Here is a 23,249-nt window from a genome sequence, read left to right as displayed (position 1 = left end):
TATTATTTCTGGGAGACCACAATGTTTCTTAAATATTGTGATAAAACACACACGCAAAAATACAGAACATCTGTATACTAGGCATTTAAAGACCTCTTTATTTTATTATTTTTTAAATTTTTATTTATTTATTTTTATTGTTATGAATATTCATGAGATACAAAGCTGATTGTCACCCCTCGTGCCCATGACGTGAGGGCCAGATTCATACTGGCAGCATACCCATTACCACACATTGCATTTGTACCCCGTGAGAAAGACCACTTTAAACATTTAAAAAATCTCAGCTTCCACATACTATTTTTTTTTTTGGTGGCTGGCCAGTATGGGAATCTGAACCCTTGACCTTGGTATTATCAGCAGCACTGTGCTCTAACCAAGTGAGCTAACTGGTCAGCCTGCCGCATGTTTTTTTTTTTTTTTTTTCTTTTATCTTTTATTATCATATTCATTGTTACAAATCAGATTTATTCTTTATGCCCCTTATCCAATCTCTCCCCTTCTCCCTCCCCCCGCGACTCTAATAACCATAGATTTGTTCTCTGCATCTGATAGATTAACAGTTCCTCTGTTGGTTTGTTGCCTAGATGATCTGCCCAGTACTGAGACAGGTGTGATCAAGTCCTCCCCTATTATTGTAAATCAGATATTTCTTCTATTACTCTGGAGTGTGCTTTGTGGAGACAGAGGATCTCTTCTTCTTCTTCTTTTTTTTTTTTTTTCCTGATTTTTCTTTGTTTTCTTGGTCTCCACTAGTTCCTCTCCTTGTGTCAATGTAGTTGAGAGTCTGGTGTGCTATCTGCATGGTGGCTGTGACAGCTGCTATGGAGACTAGCCACTTTTGTGGCAGCCATGGCAATTGCAGTGGCTATGATGGGCTACCTGCATGGAAATTGCGGTTTTGGTGTGCTCTTTACCTGGTTGCGTCTGGGTTCAGCTTCCCCTGGCCCCATGCTTCAGGACCCCAGCATGGCCCTGGGGCGGTGGCAGCAGCTAGTCTACTTGTGGCTGGGTTCAGCTTCCCCTCTAGCAGCCCCAGATTGGCTGTCATTGTTTTTTAATAGTTATAAATTGGTTGATTTGTGGGAGAGAGTGACACTGGAGACCATCTATTCCGACATCTTGACCAGAAGCCCTGCCACATACTTTTTAAATGTATGATTTGAATAATCATAATTTTGACCTAAAACACTGCTGTGGATTAGACCTTGTTAAAGTTTGATTCTCAATGTGGCAGTCTTGGGAGGTGGGACTTAGTGGGTGGTGTTTGGGCCAAGAGGGTGGATCCCTTACCAATAGATGAATGCCCTCTCGTGGGGGTGAGTTCTCACTTTTTTTGGGAATGGATTAGTTCCCATGGAGCAGGTTGTTAAAGAGTCTGGTTTCCTCCATTTATCTTCCTTGCGTCTTCTCTTGCTGTATGATCTCTTTGCACGTGCCTGTTCTCCTTCTGTTTTCCTCCATGAGGAGAAGCAGAGAAGACTGAGACCCTCACCAGATGTAGCTGCCCGTTCTCGGACTTTCCAGCCACCAGAATTGTGAACCAAATAAACCTCTTTATAAAATATCCAGTCTCAGGTATTTTGCTATAGCAACACTAAATGAATTAAGACAAACACCTGTGAAAATTTGCAAAGAACAAGCTAATTTGTTTTTTATTTGATGTATTTAAATAAGAAAAATATATTTCAAAAAAGTGTAAAAAGCTAAATCTGACATTAGCTTTCCACATGTCTATGGGGAAAAACCGAATCATAGAAATTCTAATTTAAAGATTGATATCCAGTTAGCTAAAACACATTTGAATACAACATAACAGCCTTGGGCAAAGACTTGCTTCAATTGTTCTATCCTTTGTAGATGAATAAATTACTATTTAATTTTTCAATTATGATTGTTTTCAGATAAAAATTCCAAACCAATTAATTTTTATAGTTGTACATAATTACCTGAAATTCTACAGGTAGAAGCCCTCTTATCTAATGCAATCAGGAGTAGAGGTATTAGGTTAAATAATTGAAAACATGCATTTAAAGTAAAGAATAATTTTTAAATAATGTGTAAGACAGATATTTTATTTTAATTCGGGGTTGGCTGGTTAGTACACTTGGTAGAGCATGGTGCTAATAACACCAAGTTCAAGGGTTTGGATCCCTGCACTGGTCAGCTGCCAAAAAAAAAAAGACGATATTTTATTTTTATTCAAATATATTATTGCATATATGCATACACCAATATTTTGATTTTTTGCTCAAGACCTTTTATTTGACTATGGATCTTCCAGTTGGACATCACTTAATCTTTCTTGCACTACCCACACCACAAATGCATCATTTACAATTCTAGTTCGGTTTTCTTTAAAGTGGACACTATACTTAAAGAAACTCATAAAATAATCTGAGTAAAGCATCTTTCTGGATGTTTTCCCTTCACCAGTCTTGTAAAATCATGTCCCTCACCTAATTCAATAGTATTTTTAAACAACATACTTTTATCACTTCTTTTCAAGGAATTTTACTTGCTTTTTATAGAAACCATAACCCTCATTTTGTACACATGTTTAACTTGTTTACATATATGTATTTTGAATCATAATAAATTAATACGTAAAATTAATTACATAATCAATTAATGAAATTAGTATAGAAGATTGGAAAGCAGACTAGTGATAACTGGCAGGCATACCACTTGGCAGGTAGGTGGAGAGCACAGGGAAATATGAGAGCCCAAGGGAGGAGTATCTCTCTTAATCTGGTAAATTACTTAGAAGGGGTTAGTTTAAGCACTTTTTAGTGTGATTTTCCGTGGTATTATATGGAATCTGTGAGTAGAGGTAATTCAGAAATGCCTACACTTTGGGTACTTGTATTATCTCAGTAGTCTCCAAACGGGTCTCCCTGCTTTGCAGCTTTAGTTTTCTCTACACAACAGCCAGTATGAGTCTGTTAAATTGAAAGTCAGATCATGCCACTCTGTTCAAAACCGTCCAGTGGCTTCTATCTCAGCAAAAAGCTCAAGTCCCTAGACGAATCTGTGACGTTTGACATGACCCGGTTTCCACATCTCCCCAATGTTCTGCTACGGCCACACTGACCTACTTGTCATTCATCACCTGGGTTACGTGTGCTCCTGACTCAAGGCCTTTGTTATGGCTACATTTTGCCAGAAATGTTCTTGTTCAGTTATCCATATTGCTCATTTCATTTTTTTAATCAGATTTTAGTAAAATGACAGCCTGTCACTGAAAACTGTTTTGAATCCTTTATCTACAATTACACCCCCTACCCACCTCAAAATTATTCTTACCTTGTCCCTACTTGATTTTACTTTTCAGCACTTTCTAGTATCTGTGAAAAAGGTCTAGTGGGGAAAACAGGCAATAAACAAAAAAATTCAGCAAAGTATGCAATATGTGAACTTTTTAAAAATTATCTGTCTGCTCCCCACTAGGCCTTTTTTACATGTAGGTCTTGCCTCTTAATCAATTCTAGAGTCACCTGGTTGAGCACTTTGTAAAATGTCAGTATTTGCTTATTACCAACCCAGGTCCAAATGACAGCACATTTTTTTTCTACAAAGGAAAAAAACTGTTAAGATTATAGGAATTGCTGAAACAATACTTTATAATTCTACAATATCAACAGAAAAACAAAACATGAAATCTGTTCAGTAGTATATATTAATATGCTTTCTTCAGTACTAAAAAAGCATTGCAGATATGACTGGAAAGTCAATGTGAAATGTTTTGACAATTGTCTAGCTGCCTTATTGTCCTCTTTGGAGATTGCCTTTCTCCTTCTGAAAGAAGTAGTCATGTTCTCCTTTGTTAACTTACTACTTGTATATTTTTGTGAATAAACTTTAGAGGACAGAGAACATGTCATACTCATCTTTGCAAACTGCACATGCAAGTATTTATAAAATAGTGACTTGATTTCTTTTAGTAACATTTAGATTATTAATTTTAAATATAGAACATAATTTTATAATTTAATATTTCAGAATATAATACAATTTTTAATGTAATATGGCTTGAATATTAAAAATATTTTTTGTACAATACAAATTTACAACATATATTGAGAAACAAAAAATCATTGAAAATTTTCATATTTGAAATGCAGCCTAATTTCACTATGGTTATACATAATTGTCATAGAGAGAAAAATATTAGAAACAGGAAGTTGAATTTACTGTGCAATAAAGTGACTGATTAAAATTGTACATTGAAAATCCTCCTGCCAAATTCCTTAACTTTACAAAGTTATCACCACCAAAGAACACAGAATAAGAAGTCATGAGCTATGTGTGACTCTTATTTGACCTGCTCATTCTTGCTCTTTCATGGGCAAAATAATGGAAATGTGCAGGTTTACTTTACATTTCCCCTATTTTAATCTCTGATTTCTAAAAGATTGTCTTTTTTAGAAAAATCATGACAAAAGAGATTTGACTGCTGTAAAAAGGTTAGTCTTTGAGGAAAGCAGGATGAAAGCCATTAATGCGTACGAGGCTCCTGCAGCTGTCCAGTTGACTAGTGATGGGGGCTGGCATTCAACAGGTACAGAGGGATCTCAGGGTCCACAGTCAGCCTTAAGCAACATGTTGACCACTGAGCTAACAAAACTTGCCAGTATACTGGAAGTGAGGTGGAAGGGAAAGGGAAGTTCATGTTCTGAGCACTTGCCATTTACTGAGAGGATAATAACAGTACTAATGATAATGTTCATAATAACTCACAGTTGTGTAATGCCGATTACATGTTAAAACACCATTTTACATATATTAATTTGTTGCACTCTCTTTGTCACCTCTCTCCCCCTAGGTGACGGAGCTGCAAAGGATTACTCAAAGCCCATTTCTTCTCAGCAGCGAGAAACCCTGAAGGGGTTAATTTCCAGGAACCCTCAAGAGAGAGGTATTCCTCCTTGGGAAATTAACACCAGACTGGGGTTCTTTCTCAGTATTTATTCTCCAGGCCAGAAAATTACAGAAAAAGAGCATAGGTGGAGTTATGGCTAAGTATAGTTTAACAATAGAGGCTGGTAACATCAGTGAAATAACAAAGTGACATTCCATAACTCAATTTGCAAAAGGTTAAGTCAATTCACCAACAAAAGCTTGTTCTTAGCAAATACTGTCTTTTCCTACAGCAGTTTCTTCAGTATTTTTACATAACAATAAAGCAACTTTAGGTTAACCAGCACCAAGGGCATCTGTCCTTGAGCCAACAACTTTGCTTTGTTACAATTCTTTATCTACAACAGAGACTTTAGCCTGGGGAAATTTCCTTGTCTTTTGCAAGCTTAAAATTTTTATGTGTAATTTTAAAAATTCAGGCTAAACTTGAAACTACAGGGTTTTGGAGGCTAGGCCCTGTGAAATACATTTGCTTTATTAATGTTAGTGCTCCATATTAATTAATCTAATGCTCAAAACCAGACACTGAAGTAGGTACTGTTTTTATCCCTCTTTGCAGATGTGGCGTAGAGAGTGTTACTTGCCTTGCTTCAGATCAAACACAGCTGATCTATGGTGGAGCTGAGAAGTGAACTAAAGGTTCTTGGTTCTTGCATCCATAATTTTATTCACTGTGCAATATGACCTCATAAAACAAGGATGGAACATGTTTTCTGGGAGGTAAACCAGGGTATTTGTTTTAGACATGCAAAGTTATTCTTTTTTGTATGTGAATGTTGGCTTTAAATTAAGATAATTTGGGAGAAAGAGGATGGTTACTTAATCCTTATATAACGTCTGTTGATAGCTAGACTTTCCCCTCTTACCCTGTGAGACCAATGAGGACTCTTTTATTCAGATTTGCATTTTCCATGTCCATGTCCATGATTAGGAAATTACCTCTAGGCAACGCATCTTTAGTAAAAATTGAGTTTTGTGTTTAATTCATTAATTAATTCAGTAGATTTCTATGTGATTGTAATAGTTTACTGAATGCATTGCTTTATTTGTATATTGGACATTGAGGACATTAAGTCTAAGTTAGAGGATTATATTCCCCACTCTCACAGCAGTGTAGGGAAGCATTCTTGTATCACAACACATAGATGACTATTCTGTCCCTTTACTTCTTCATCTTCCCCTCTAGATTATGGGCTTATGTTAGTTATATTTGTATCAGTTATGTAGTAGGTTATTAATAAATATTTGTAAGAGGAAATGTAATAGTATGAGAAAACACAGGTTTTCAAGTCAATTATAATTAGGTTGTCAATTAGCAGAGCAAACAAATAAAAAGTAGATTACTAGGAGACATTTAAGAGCCTTCCAATGGAAATAAACTACTTTTTAGGATAATTTATTACTGCAGTGCATGTTTATTTGGCTTAGTAGTACATTGGTACTGTTAAAAAAAGTACTATTATTTATATATTCCATACAGTATGTAAACATTGATCAGTTGAACCGAAGAACACCTCAGCTAACTTAGTCAATTCAATTCAATAAATTATGTTCTTGATATTGGATAAGCAAAAAAACTCATTGCTAAAAATAATAAGTAAAATTTTATGGCATTTGCCATGTTGTTTACATATGCAAATTTGTTTAATGCTCATAAGAATGCTATAAAGCTGGTATTATTATTATATTCATTCTGCAGATGAGTAAAGTAGGGCACAATGGTTAAGTAAGTTGCCCAAGTTTACCCAGCCTCTAAATGGATACTCAGTCAAGGTAGGATTCAAACCCATGCAGAAGGCTCTGGAGACCATAATCTTCAGCATACCCTGGACTTGTCTGGTGTTAATACATCACTTTCTACTCTCCTTAGGTTTTTACTAAGAGCAAAATAATGACAACAGCAACAATAGTAATCACAGCAAGCATGTCCAGGCACTCTGTTAGGCGTGATCATGAAGTATGTCATTTAATGTCCCCAGCAATTAAGTCACATTAGTCTCATCTCCATTTCCATATGGGGAAACTGAGGCCTAGAAGGATAATTTACTTGCTCTATATTATGTAGCTTTTGGGAGACAGATCTGGAATAGCAAAAGTAGGGGGCAACTGTTCTTAAAGAGTCAGTAATGCATTTATTAAACAAGAAAACTGAAGGCCGGTAAGTGCCTGAATGCTTCTGGGGTTGGGGACGGGGAATTAGTAGATTCAGCTCTATTGGAAAGAGTCTCATTAAGTAAGACTACTGAAGAAGCTTTTCTAAATTTTAGTATATTTTAATGGCTACATAGCTAATATATCTGTGCTACCATTCGTGCATTAAGTATCTCAAAGAAGTTTAATTTTTTCTTATTCTTTGGTGGGCATTTTTAAAAAATTCAGTCTTGTTTATATACTGAAAAAAATATCAAATTACTTTCACATAAAATACTTCATTAAGGATCCTTTGATTAAAACAATAAATCATTAAACCTATTGATATCGATAAAATTGTTAGTAAACATTTTCCTCAATGGGTTATAAATTGACAAGAATTTTGATGAGTTTTAAGAATGCGTAATCTGAGCATTAGAGACTACTTTTTTCCTTTTATTTTTTTATTTTATTTTTCCTTTTATTCCTTATTTTTCCTTTTTATTTTGTTGGGATAGTAACTCTGAATTTGAGGCAAACTAACATTCCCTGTCTGCCCATTCTAAGCATAGAGGTTAAAAGTAAAGAAAATTTTTAAAAAAGTACATAGTATGTACTTTCTATGTCCTTCTCAGAAAAAAATGGGTTATGATATTTGGAAATGGGTCAAAATCCTTTCAGTATGATTTAATATTGTGCAACCATCACAAGGACACTAAAATTCTCTAAACTTTACTTTTCATCTGTGAAGAGTTGGGATGATCAAATGGGATATTATTTTTAAGGTATGCATTGTATAAAGGTTGTATAATAAATGCCATTGTTATCATTAGAATCAATCTTAGTCCTCTAAGGTATTAGTTTATTTTTGAATATTTCAAAATTCTAAGGTCCTGTCTGCATATTTGCACTTAGCCTCTTCCCTATTATGTTTTCACAACTATTTGCTAAGCAAAGTTGATCATGTTTTAGTAACCTTATCCTTGGACTATGTTTCTTTCTCCCAATACGTCCTGGAATTTGCTGGCTTCATTTTACACGTCTTTCTTCTTTCGTCCGGCAGATGATAGCTTTCAGCATCTGATGAATGTGAGAAGAGGGGAAACCCTCTTCTAGTAGCTCTGCAGGCATCTCTGAGAACAGCACTAAAAACAGGAGGAGTTTCTGAAGAAAACAAATCAAGTGAAATGCAAGGGGATCATAGCAAACAATCCATCTGCCTTCTAGTTGCCAATTGTTCCATTCAGAGGCAGGGACATTTTCCACATTCTGAACTCTTTGATACATAATATGTGCAAAAAAAAAAAAAAAATCATAAAACTTACAGATGATATATTGAATATCCAGAACAGGCTTTGGTGGGTCTTATTAAGGTTTTCATGTGTTTTGCATGCTACTAGTTCACACTGAAAGAAAAAAAACCCTCAGTGTCTTTGAAAAGACAATTACTTTCTAAGTATGCATTTACTTTCTAAGCCAAACTAATTTAAACGTTGTCAAAGTCCATACTTTGCTCTGGAACTTAGTGAATACTTTACATGCTTATTAGAAATAGACCTGATAAATGCTAATTTGCTCATGCATTACACACACCATCCATGAAGCAATAATTAGTTTTGTTCAGTCCTCTTTTCTCTTGGCAAAAGTGGACTTTTCTAACTTACTGACCTCTTCTAATATTAAAAACCAGTGAGCACTGCCCACCCCCTTTTATAATGGAATTAAGCCTTTAATTAGAAATGGTGACAAATTATCTAGGCTATATTGTTGTCTATATTTCTTATTCTCAGATACAATTGATACTTTTACTTTTAAACAAATCTTATGTATTTTATGGATGTTATACAATATATACTGCACTGCACTAGTCCTAAAATTTAAAATTTTCTGAGGATGAGTGGAATTAGGCCACTTGAATATCCTTAAAAATAATATTCACATAACATATTAACTTAGACTCCATACGCTTTGGGTGCTTTTTGATTGAAAGCATACCTTTGATTGAATACAAATACTGCAATTCTCAAAGCTGGGGGAAGAGAGATCAGTAGTGATGGGAGGATTTAGATTTAGGATTGAATTTGAAAGGCTAGCAGTGTGTAAAATTATTAATATATCCCAGTTGCTGGCTTCTTTGGGTGCTGTTGAAAAGTGAGCCTACACATTTTATATTGAAAAAGTGACTTTCTTTTGAAAGACATTTTACTCTGACTCTTTTTTTTTTTACAGTATTGCTAGAAATAAAGTGAAGCATTCTTTACATCTAGTTATCATGTATGAAATTATAAAAGTCTCAAGTCTCTCATTCTTGCATCTCAATATTTAAAGCAAGAGCTTTCATCACTGGCAAGTTAGACTCTCACTGAATATATCCTTTCATTCTCTTCAAAGGTAAAAGTCACTACATTAAATAAAGTTCATCTCATACTTTGTGCAAACATCAGAGAATATAGACGTGTCTCTTAGACCACTATGCATTTAAATTTCCACAGAGATGAGACTGCAGCCACAGGATTTTAACAGAAAGAGATGTGACAATCTAATCACTTTTTATTCCCCTGAAAATCTATTTAGTAGATTTAGGAGGTGTGAAATGTGTAGTACAGAAGTAACTTATGAAGGCCACTTGTTGGAGGAGTACTTTATGGTAGTGAGGAGTTTAGAACACTCGTGTGCTCCTGTCGAATGATAAAATTGCTAATGGTCAATTATACTATTTTAATAAGATTTCTCCCCTACATAGAGTTTTTGCTTCAGTAGAACTGAAATCACCCAGAGTAAGTGCCCAACTCCCATATCCTTTGATTGTTAAATTCTGTTTACTGACAAATTTAAATTTTGTTTACTGATCTCATCCTTTTACTTTATGAAAACAGGTTTTCTTAATGATCTGATATGTTTTCAACATACTCAGTGTCCAACTCCTTGTCCTTCTTACCATGACTGACACTTTTGACCTAATGTTTCCTCGAGCAGCTCTGCCATTTACATGAGAATGTGATATGCTTGTCAGAAAAATCTGATGTTCAGGTTGTGTCAAAATTCTTTTGCTTTCTTTGCTTTACCTGTTGGTTTTTCCAAGCATGGAGATTGGTTTACTGATGCCACCCCTAATATGGCAAATACTTGTGTTGCCACATCCCAGAAGTGAATGTGATAAATATTTTTTTGAATTGTTTTGTCTTTCTAAAAAATAAAATCCAAAAATGTTAAAATTAATTTTAACATAAAAAATATTAATTTGACTTTCCTTTGATAACTCTTGCCTGTCACATTTACTTTCCCATTGATAATTAACATCCTGTACTTTTAATGCACACCTTTTCCCTCCATAAAAAAATCCACTATGTGTGTTTGTGTATGTGTGTGTATCTTTGTTGAGTCTTGGAAAAGTTCATGTAAAGATTTGTATTATCTTTTAATTCTAATTTTCCACGATCTTTTTGAAGTACCCTCATGTGTATGTATGTAGGTGTGTGGGTGTATATATATGTATTTATAAATGTTATATAGTTTTGTATTGTTTGAACTTAAAAATTTTGTATAATTATTATCATATGGTAATTAACATGCCTTAACACAGTATTTTCAAGATATTTCCATGATAGCAACTTCTTTTCTTCTTCTACCCTATTCTATTGGATTTATTGGCTTTTGTTTAGTTTCTTTTTATTTCTTTGTTAATTCAAAGTTAACAAGTTATAATGTTAACAAAGTATAATGTTGATGAGGTTCTATGCTCTTTTCCTAGGCAAGCTAAAGAATATCGCATGCTTTAAATTCCCTGCAATTTCTCTGAACACAATTTCTTCATACTGTCTCCCAAATATCACTTTAATTTGGTTTTTAACTTTAAAATATTGAAAATAATTATTTTAAATAATAAAAATGATCACTTTAAAATATTTAAGTGATTATTATTAATATCATTATTCTTCATAGGCATTTTTTTAGATTTACCAATATGTGCTCTTTTCTCACTTTTTCTCATATCTTATTTTTTCCTGGTCAGTTTTCTTCTTGCTAAGTTCATCCTTCAATATTTTTTTCCAGTGGGGTCTATGAGTCATAATATTTCTTCGTCATTGTATTTATTAAAAAAATTATTATTTTCTTATCTCTCAAATCATATTTTGTCTAGTTATAGACCACTAGTTTTATTACACTGAATTTTTTACTCAACTAACTATTCATATTTAGTAGCTTTTTACGATTTTTGTCTTTATTGTTGATACTCTGGATTTTTAATTAAAAGATGTAAGATGTGATTTATTTTTCCTCCAATTCTGCTTCAGTATAAGAACTCATGACTATCTTCATTTATGGAAAATCTAAACGATTATCTCCTAGAACATTTCTGCTTTCAAATTTATTATTTTTGTTTCCTATGGAAATCTTATTAAATAACAAGTTCATGTGGTATCACTTGTTATTAATCACTCTTAAATTTTTAAAAATATATTATAATTGTCTTCTTTATTTGGACTTCTACCTAAGATACCTGTTCAGTTCTGTCTTCTAACTCACAGATTTAATTTTCACATGAAGCAAGCATTTTTTAATTCTAATTACTTAAGTTTTCTATTAATGAATATATGTTTTTTACTTTATAAGGTTTTTCAAGTGATTTGCTTTTATTCCTCTTTATTTCTGATTCATAACTTCTTGCTCCATATATACTCATTGCACTTGCAATCTCTTGAGAAAATTAAATGTTACTTAAAATGTTTTCAGTTATTACTTAAGTATATATTTTATTGGATCTGAAATATCCATTTTCAGCTTCTCATGCAATAAAGGTTATATTTGTTTTGTAGATTTTATTTTTATTGGTAAACTTATCATCTGAAGGGTTTTCTCCTTCACTTGCTCGTCCCTTGGTCCTAGCTACAGTTTACCTGGCTTTCATCAAAGCATTTGACTAAATTTTAATCCCTGCACACAGTATAGGTATGAGTATTAAAAACAGAACACTTCTACATCCTTGGGTTCGAAAACATGGGGAACTTCTTCCATGAAGTCGTAGTGGACAGAGCTTCAAACAGGGGTGTCCAGTCCCAATTTCTGGTCATGGTCAGAGATTGCAGCCTTGACCCTGTCCAGTCATTTGGCTCCAGGTTCCTGTGGTTTATAGTCTTCACCTCTACTTATTGCTGAGGTTAGGTCTCCAGAAATTCCCCTTCATCTTTTAAAGATGACTATGCATGTTAATTATTTTTACCTATCATTTTGTCATATTTGGAATGGAGTGGGCCAATTTAGGCAATATTTACTCTATCACCTTGACTCATAAGTATGACTTCTATTCTTCATGAATGTTATATTTGTTCTTTTGATCAACCAATATTTTTCATGAACTTATAATAACCTCTCGTTGCTGATTTTTTTTAGCTCACTATCTTTAGGAGAATCCTCTTAATTGCACTATAGTTTGCTATAGTTCTAATCTACACAACACCACCTTAATTTTTTATCCCAATGACAGTTTAAACTCAATATATTTAAAACTGAACTACTCATTTTAACTTTCTAAACAGCTTTTCTCACTATTCTTTGAATGTCCTTCACAATCCCTTTTACTTAATCCAAGACTACTCTTCAAATTCTGTTTCAAGTCCCATATCCTCTATGAAATCTTTACCAAATCAACTAAATTCAAAACAGTTTAACATTTATTAGATGACTGGAAAGTAGGAGGAATGGTAGGAAGTACTGAGATACATAAAGATCTTAAAATTAATAGAGTTAATAAGCATTTTGCAACTATATCTCATGCCAAATTATGATTCATAAGGTACAAACAGGGAAAACATGCTATTAATTTTGGTTGCTAGCATGATCACATTCAATGGAAATGTAAGAAAGACATTATGGAAGAGAGATAATCTAAGATGGATTTTAGGGATGCAAAAGATATATATTATGAGATTGCAGATAGAGAGGAATAGGAAGGGTAGTATTCTAAGTAGAAATAAAAAATCGATAAAATTTTGGAGTCAGGAGCTTATGTTTCTGTATTAGTCTGCTCAGGCTGCCATAACAAAATACCATTGAATGGGTGGCTTAAACAACAGAAATTTACTTCTCGTGGTCCTGGAGGCTGGGAAATTCAAGATTAAGGTGCTAGCAAGGTAGGCTTCATTTTGAGTCCTCTTCTCTTGACTTGTAGGCAGCTGCTTTTTCATTGTGTGCTCACATGATCTCCTCTTCTTTATGTGGATGCGGAGAGAGCGCTGGTGTCTCTTTCTCTTTTATAAAGACACCAGTTCTGTTGGATCTGGGTTCTATCTTTATGACCTTGTTTAACTTTGATCACCTTCTTGAAGGCTCTATCTTTAACACAGTCACATGGGAGGTCAGGGCTTCAATATATGAATTTGGGGGGAACACAATTCAGAACACAGAAGTTTTCATAGAAGTATCACTTTGTGGTACATATAGTGTTCTATAGAATTTGAGCTTACAGCATACTTGAAAGAGTAGGAAGCAAAAAATTATTATGTGAGACTAATAAAGGGAAATAATATACATTAAGTTTTAACCATAAACTCAGAACTTACCTAGATATTTCTCAATCATTATTCTTTCTAAAACAGAGTTTAGGAGCCCAGGACCACCCCATTGCACAACTCCAGGAAATACCATTTGCATTGAAAAGTATGAACCGCTAGATCTTTGGATTTTACAAATATCACAGATCTTTGCAAAGGCCTTGGTGGAGAAAGCTAGGGCAACTCCACAGTAACTGGAATGCTTCTTACAAAAAACTAGAATACTTCTGATAAGTTTTGGAAATATTTTGTTAATACACTCAGTTCATCTTAACCAAAGGGAATAGATTTATATAACCTAGGGCTTCTTTTTACATAGGACATTATAAATATACCTCCCAACATTGAGATTTCATAATAGAGCACAGGAAAACACAGTGTGTTTTTCTGGTTTTAGTCCCTCAACTCTGTAAGGGAATAAACTGAAGTTTCTGCTGTTTTTGATTCTTTATTTTTCCCAATGTAATCCTGCAGAAATACAATATGTAATCTGTCGACTCCCTTATATCACCTTTAGACAACAAACTTTGAGTTATCTTCTTTTCCGGTGTAAATAAACCCACTTATTTTGTTGTATGTTACAGGTCTTCATGTGTCTACATGCCTTCTACAGAAAGCCATGCTAAGTTGCAGCATACCATTTATTCTGCTAGTATACTAAGGTTATGTGGTATTTCTTATGTTTTGAAAAAAGTGATAAAAATTTTTCCTTCCCTCCTTTCCTCCTTTCCCCTTTCCCTTCCTCCTTCCTTTCCTTCCTTCCTTCCCTTCTTTCCTTTTTACTTTCTCCCTTTCTTTTCCCTATTCTTTTCTTTAAAGCAATGTCCTGCATTGGTTTTACTGCTCATTGCAATGGATAGAATGTTTATGACTCCCCAAACTTCATAGGATGAAATCCTAAACCCCAAGGTGACGATACTAGGAGGTCAGGCCTTTAGGAGGTGATGAGATCATGAAGGCAGAGCCCTCATGAATAGGATTACTGCCACTATAATAGAGGCTTAAGAGAGACCCCTCATCCCTTCTACCATGTGAGAACACATGAACCAGAAAGTGGGCCCTCACTAGGCACCAAATCTGCTGGCACCTTGATCTTGGACTTCCCAGTGTCCTGAACTGTAAGAAATAAATTCCTGTTGTTTATAAGCCACCCAGTTTATGATATTTTGTTACAGTAGCCTGAATGGACTAAGATCCTCATCCTGTATATTGGATGTCAGACTTTCTTTCTAAATTTTTACCCTTTTTAAAAACTGTGAAATAGGGCAGAGAAATAAAATAAAGTATAGATACACATATAAGATTTAAAAATCAATGACGAAAAAGAACTTTCCCACCACTGAGGAAGAAAATAAGCATATTACTTATTCCTTGGTTTAAATACATCCCCTTTATTCTTTAAACAAGGACCACACCTCTGGATTGTGAGCTAGTCATTCCCCTCTGCTTTCCTCATATTTTTATATCTATGTATTTATTTTAAACTACACGTTGTTTAATTTGGCAGAGTATATATATATTTTAAATATTATATACTTAGTTTGTCCAACATATTGTTTAGGAAATTTATGTAAAAGAAAATGTATTCTCTATACTTCTGTCTTTCTTCTTTTGCTCTCTCTCTCTCTCTCTCTTTCTCTCTCTATATACACATCATTGTATTTTTATTTATTTTTCTTATCATTCCCAGGTCAGAATCTAGTTTATTTATTTTTTATTAATTAATCAATTAATTAGTTTTTGATTATACATGCTTATGGAGTACAGAGTTGGCTATCAGTATTTGTGTACAGTATGTGATCAAATCAATATTATTAGCATGTTCATCATTACAAATAATAATTACTTTTTGTGTCCCTTACTCAGTTATTGCCTCACCCTTCCTCCCCTCCCCCTTTCTCACCTCTAGTAACCACAGGTCTGTTCTCTCCTTCTGAAAGTTCAACATTTTATTGTGGTCTTTCTTTCTTTCTCTCTCTCTCTCTCACTCTTTTTTTCCCTTAGCACCCACTTGTAAGTGAGGACATGCAGTATTTCTCTCTCTGTGCCTGGCTTATTTCACTTAACATAATTTTCTCCAAGCTCATCCATGCAGCTGTGAAAGGCAGAATTTAATTCTTTTTATAGCTGAGTATTCCATTGTGTATATATAACACAATTTCCTTATCCATATTAACATCTGTTTCTGGACATTTTGGTTGATTCTATATTTTGACTACTGTAAATAGAGCTGTGGTAAACATGGGAGTGTAGGCAACCCTTCAACATGATGATTTCCATTCCCTTGGATATATAACCAGATGTGGGATTGCTGGATCATATGGTAGTTTATCTGTAGTTGTTTGAGAAAACTCCATACTGTTTTCCATAATGGCTGTGCTAGTTTACAGTCCAGCCAATAGTGTAGAGGAGCTCCCTTTTCTCCACATCCTTGCCAGCCTCTATTCTCAGTCTTTTTGATAATTTTGAGACTCATTCTTGTTGACGTATGTAGCTTTCAATCATTTTCACTATTATGTAATGTCATTTTTTTTTTTTTTTCAGATCTCCTGAGCAGAGGAGATTGTAGCTAAGACTTGGCTTCAAGTTTTGAGTTTGAGAGATCATAAAGGAACTGGTCTGAGCTTGGTATAATTCCATTTGATCTGGACTGTTGACCTACCCCAGGGGATGTTAAGGCTGAATGACACCAAGTTTGAGAGACATGTTGAAGCCATTTAGTTCCATTTTTGTTAGGCCCATAGACTGCACAATTTTAAGCCAAAGGTTCAGATTTCACCAGATGATAAATGACCAGTGTGCTCCCAGGTGTCCCAAAGGAGTGTCTTCCTTTCCTGACACACATGGCAATAGTAGTGGCCCTCACAGGAAGAGGACAGTTATGCTCAATGGAAACTGATCTCATTGTCAGCAGACACCATAGCTTAGTGTCATAACAAGAAGAAAAGTGAGAGAATTAGGATTGGCTTCTAAATTCCCATTGCTATGAACCAGGGAAATTCGTAGAAATGACTGTTAATCATGCAGATGGGGAGTTATGATATTATAATTTAGGAAACTTGACATACTTCCACTTGCCATTCAATAGCCCACGCTCAAACAAAGAAACAAAAGCAATAAAACAGCAGTAGGTGTTCTGGTGGCCTCATCTTCCTCCTCAGTCAGAACTCAGGACTGCCACACATTGAGAAAGGCTGAAATGCCCACACACTGAAGAGAGGAAAGGCCCGACTGAGAATACAGAGTACACGTTCCCGAAGATTGCTGCACAGGACTTCTAGATGCCATAGAAAAGGTTTTAAAGCTGTCAATAATATAAACCAGTCCTCATGCAAATAAATTCTACTAGATAGCATTCAGCATCTTATAGTGAACTTGAAGCAAGAAAATTTTTTTATCAGGAAAATCAGTTGAAATCCTAACTTCGCCCATTCCCATAGCTTTTTGAAGTGCACCCTAAACTTAATTTTGTTTTCACATTAGTTTTAACCCAAAACATTAGCATTAACCGATGACATTAAAAATCATTGTCTGTTACTCTTGGGAATAATCTGGAATCTTTTACTATACCTTTCTACAAATTTAGAATACACAAAAAATGAAGAGACTGCCCTTTCGCCATTGTGTATTCATGGCACCTTTGTTAAAAATCAATTGACCATAAATGCATGGGTTTATTTCTGGGCTCTATTCTGTTCCATTGGTCTATGTGTTTATTTTAATGTCAGTAGCATGTTTTCTGAATACTATGGCTTTGCAGTATATTTTGAAGTCAGGAAGTATAATGCCTTCATCTTTGTACTTTTGTTCAAGATTGCTTTGGCTATTCAAGGTCTTTTGTGGTTCCATACAAATTATAGAATTTTTTTTTTTAAATTTCTGTGAAAAATGTCATTGGAATTTTGATAGGGATGGCATTGAATCTGTAGATCACTTTGGGTAGTATAAATATTTTAACAATATTAATTGTTCCAGTCCACACACATCAGCTATCTTTCCATTTATTTGTGTTCACTTCAATTTCCTTCATCAATGTTTCATAGTTTTTAGTGTTTACGTCTTTCACTTCCTTGACTAAATTTATTTCTAATTGTGTAATTATTTAAAATTTTTACCTGTTAAAAATTGATTTCTTTTTCAGATAGTTTTCTCCTAGTACATAGAAATGCTAATGATTTTTTTTTTTTTTTTTTGTCTTTTTCGTGACCGGCACTCAGCCAGTGAGTGCACCGGCCAGTCCTATATAGGATCTGAACCTGCGGCGGGAGCGTCGCTGCGCTCCCAGCACCATACTCTCCCGAGTGTGCCATGGGCTCGGCCCCTAATGATTTTTTATATGTTGATTTCATACTGAGCAACTTTACTGAATTTGTTTATTAGCTCTAAAAGTGTTTTGGTGAATTCTTTAGGGCTTTCTATATGTAAGATTGTGCAATCACAATTTAACAACTTCCCTTCTGATACACCATATTAACAGAATAAATGACAAAAACCATATGATTATCTCAATAGATGCAGAAAAGACATTCAACAAAATTCAACATTCTTTTATGATAAAAACTCTCAACAAATTAGTTGTAGGAGAAATGCACCTCAATGTAATAAAGTCTCTATACAACAAGGCTATTGCTCACATTATACCAGATGATAGAAAGTTAAAAAGCTTTTACTCTAAGATCCGAAAGAAGACAAGGAAGCCTACTCTCTCCACTTCCATTCCACAATGTACACACATATCAGGACACCATTGTATATACCATAAACATATGCAATTTTTATCTGTCTACTTAAAAAAAAATAAAAACACAATAAATGACACAATGGCAATTCTTAAGCATTTCTATGTGAATTCAATGGTAAACAGATTTCAAGTCTTCTAAATAGCTTGCAGAGATGAAAAACTGCACTTACCCTACTATATTATATTCTGTGATGGTATGCACCTTCAAAAGAGAGTATAAGAAGAAATATCTACTTATCTGTAAAAGTGAACACTTCCAAATTATCAGATTTACCCTTAAAAATTTATCTGCAGTGAAACTGAAATCAAAAAGTAAATGAAGGCCTAAAATGATGATTATATAATATTTCTAGTTAATCTTCTCAATTTTATGTATACATTTACTGACTAAGTCATAATGGTTTCTAACATTTATAACCTCTAACCCTTTTTGTCAAAAGAATAATTTATTTAAAATTGAAAACAATTTAGTTCATAGTTTCCTAGGAACGGCCAAATCCAATTGCAGTTTCTAACCAAAGTTAAGAGAAATATCCCTACCCTGCTTAATTGTGTGTGTGTGTGTGTGTGTGTGTGTGTGTGTGTGTGTGTGTTGGGGGGGTCTGATTAGAATGCCTTTATCATTTTTAAAAACTAATCAAAGAAAGAAATAACAGTACTACATATGACAGCTTTCTAGAACTCTGTATGCGACAAGTTCTATTCAGAGATAAAGTTTATTATTTTTTTTATCATTTCACCAACAGAGTTAAGCTTTTAAGTATAAATCAACTCTCAAGATAATTCCTTTTGCAGGATTTTTCGTCCTGTTTTTGTATTAAAAATTTAACACGTTCTTCTTCTTTGCCAGAAACTCAACAATACAATGTCCTTTTCTGAGTCATAAAAATTAATGGCAACCTTCCTGTGACCTGGATGCCTGACAAAACAGCAGGTATTGAAAAGAATGTGCCTAATAAGTACATCTCTCCTTTACTTAGGTAAGAAGTTTTCTTTTTGTTTTTGTTGTTTAAGATATTAAGTACTGGTCTCTTCCTTCAACAGTATATTTTCCTTTGTTCTAATCCTTTGTCCATGTGCATGCTTATAGAGACTCCTCCGGTTAATGGTTGCATATAAATTGCATCATGGCTGTTATCCTGATTCTCCCTGTTGGGCAGGCTTTCATCTACAAAATCTTTGCTCGGATTATTTTCCGACTACACTGTTTGGCCCACAGACACTGTGAAAAGCTTTAATGCATGTGGAACTACAGTCCCATTTTTCACTGCCTGTCTTAAACCTTATCCATAGTGTGTGTTTATGGTGACCTCATTTCTTCCTGCTGGTTTGTTTCATGCTTTGCTTTCTACCCAGTAGCTTTCATGAAATTGTAATTTTTAATTGGACTAAGAAAGGCAAAAGGTTATAGAGTTGCAGGAGAGGCAATTGGACACAAAACCTTGTCTTTTTAAGGTGAGGCAAAGTGGGAGAGGGTGAGGCAGAGAAGGGAGAAAAATATTTTTTAATCTATTTTTACAGGGATGTATTACATATTGCTGGCTGTATATAGCACGGTGGGCTATTGTTTATGACTTCAGTCAAAATTATTCATTCTTGTTTTCCTCCTAGATTCTAGTGTTATTTGCCTATCAATCCATATTTATTGTGTTACGAGTTTTTTAAAAAAATCATTTTTAGTGTTTCCAAGGTCTTTTAATAAGAAGACTGCATGAAATACCTCAGGAGCTACTAACCAGACTCACGAGCGTCTGCTTCTTCCCTCCTGTTCTATTTCTATGTAAAGATGCCTGGACTAGACTCCTGAATAATGAAAGAAGCACGGGCAGACAGGTCCAACCGACAGCCCGTACCACAACGGAGATGTCAGTAAGGAGGCCAGACCCATGAGTGAGCCCAGTGATGACTGGCAGAACTGTCCAGTACCCACACCCCAATCATGTCACACACACACACACACACACACGCACACACACACACACACACATTGTTGTTTTATGCCCCTTAGTTTTGGAGTGGATTGTTATGCAGCAATTGACAACCAAAGTATAGCATCAAACACTAGCTGAAATTATACTTTTATTTCTCTGTATTTGTCTCCCACATGTAAACACCAGGAGGGCAGAAACATTGTTTGGATTGTTTACTGCTGAAATACCAGAAACTAGACACTAGTCTGGCATGTAGTATGTATCCTATTAATATGTGATGAATAAATACATAAACAAAAAATAAGTAAGTAAACAAGCCTAATCATTTTGCTTCCACAATGAAACGTGCTAGAAAAAGTGGTTCTTGGGGTTTAAGAGTTATAAATTTAACCTGCTTTCATACCCACTAGATGGGCATATGGCCTTGGGAACAACACATGACATTTCAAAGCTTTAGTATTACTGTCCATAAAATGGGGATATTAATACCTATCTCATCCGTTTGTTGTGAGTATTAAATGAGATAAGATCTGGAAGCAGCTCACAAAGTGTCTCTCATGCCATTCGTGTTAATAACAATTTTGATGATGATGAAGGCATCAACAGAAAAAAAGTGTTGATATAACTTAAAATTTATATAATATGTGTAAATAAGGCTAAACTTTATTTGAAAAGACTCCATGAAATGGGACTTAAAAAAATGGATCTAACCCTCAGGAATGCAGGTGACGATACCATCTAAGATCATAGGGCATTACGGAGTAGCTTTCTCAACACTTCCTATGTAATCGCTCTCTCTTCTAACAACTCCATGAACAATTGCATGCATTTGAGAGAGATGGCTGACCACGGAGCATAGCAACCACCCGACAGAGGCACAAAGACATTTCCACGAGCTTGGAATTATTAGCACAATTCTCTATCTAGCTGTGATAATGAGCCATGGACAGCACTTGGGTGCGCAGTGGTGCTCCCGCCGCGGGTTCGGATCCTATATAGGGATGGCCGGTGTGCTCACTGGCTGAGTGGTTCGGGGCGACACCAAGCTCAGGGTTGCCATCCCCTTACCGGTCACAAAAAGACAAAAGAAAAAAAAAAAGAAGAAGAAAAGAAAAGCACATTTGGAAAAAAATATGATTTAAGGATGTGCCACAGTATTGTGTAGGTTTAGAGTATTCTGTAGGCATAGGCATGTAGGGCACCAGCACAGAGCGAGCATTCTCATTACTCATATTTTTAGTGAGTTTCCTAATACTAAAGTATTATGGCATGAGATTAATAGGCCATCAGACAAAATTAAGGAAAAAAATCCCACTGGCAATAAAGTTAATTAGATACTAAGTATTTAATGGCAACAAGGAAAATTAGAACATACATAATTTTCGTGGAAGTTATTTCGACAGTTTTAATAGTTCTAACTGATATTTGTATTTTTTTAAATCATTTTTTCTTTTCAGAAGCTAAACTAAAAACACTTTGCATTTTGGTTTCCTGTTGTTCTGACATTTCCATGTCCAAAATACCTGCTGTGTAATGTCCTGTAAGATACATTTAGCTTTGACATCTTTGGTGAATTGAAGCATTAGCTATGACTAAATTTAGCATATTGTACATAGAGTAATATCATTTTTAGGACTTCATTTCAGGAAGCAAATTATCATATCATTTTTTAATAGCTATTAAAATATGCCCAATATGTGAGGAAAAATTTAATACTCACTTTTATAAGTAATAATGAAAATTAATAGAAAATGCTTCTATTGTCCCTTTTTACTTTTAAAAATATTTTTATTTATTTATTTATTTATTTATTTTAGTTTCTTTTTTTTTTGGCCACAAAACAAGTCTTAATGCATTTAAAAAGACTAAGATCATAGAAAACATATATAATATATATATATAAAATATATAGTAAGAACATAGAGAATATGTTCTCTGACCACAATAAAGAAAATTTAGAAAACTCACAAATGTATGGAAATTAAACAATTATCTCCTAAATAAATAATAAGTAAAAAGAAAATCACAGGGAAATTAGAGAGTACTTTGAGATCAAAATCAAAGCACAACATAATCATCATGTTGAAGGGATACCTGCGCTCCCACGTTTATTGCAGCTCTATTTATAATACCCAAGAGTTGGAACCAGCCTAAATGTCCATCATCAGCTGAGTGCATAAGGAAAATGTGGTACATCTACACAATGGAGCACTACTCTGCTATTTTTAAAAAAAGAAATACTACCATTTGTAGCAACATGGATGGACTTAGAGAAAATTATATTAAGTGAAATAAGCCAGGCACAGAAAGAGAAACACTGTGTGTTCTCACATATTTGTGGGAGCTAATAAAAATAAGTAAATAAATATACAAAAAAGTAAACTGGGGGGGAAAGAAGACACAACAATCACAATTCCTTGAGCTTGTTAAGACAAGTGAACAGATATGACAAGTGAACGGATATGATAAGTGAACAGATATGATGTTGATAGGGGAGGGGAGAGAGGGATGGAGGAAGAAGAGGAGTTGGTAAAGGGACAAGAAAAGCAACTACATTGTACAATGATAAATTAAAAATAAATACAACTAAATTCATCACATCTTTACCCATAAAAAAATAAGTAGATAAAGAAATAACATTAAAACTGAAAAATAACATAAAAAAATCACAGGGAAATCAAGAGAGTACTTTGAGATCAAAATCAAACCACAAGATAAAATTTATAGGATGCAGGACTCATGCAGTGCTTAGAGGAAAATTTATATTTGTAAACACCTATATTATAAATAAGAAAAATCTCAAATCAAAAATGTAAACTTTTACCTTAAGAAAATAGAGAAAGAACAGCAAACTAAACCAAAAGCAAATATCAGTAGGAAATAACAAATATTACAACAGAAATTTAAGAAATTGGAAGTTAAAAAAAATAGAGAAAATCAACAAAAGCTAAGGTTGATTCCTTAAAAACATCAACA

This window comes from Cynocephalus volans, chromosome 9 (assembly GCF_027409185.1).
Source record: "Cynocephalus volans isolate mCynVol1 chromosome 9, mCynVol1.pri, whole genome shotgun sequence".
Lineage (NCBI taxonomy): Eukaryota > Metazoa > Chordata > Mammalia > Dermoptera > Cynocephalidae > Cynocephalus > Cynocephalus volans.
This window is presented reverse-complemented; position numbering follows the sequence as displayed.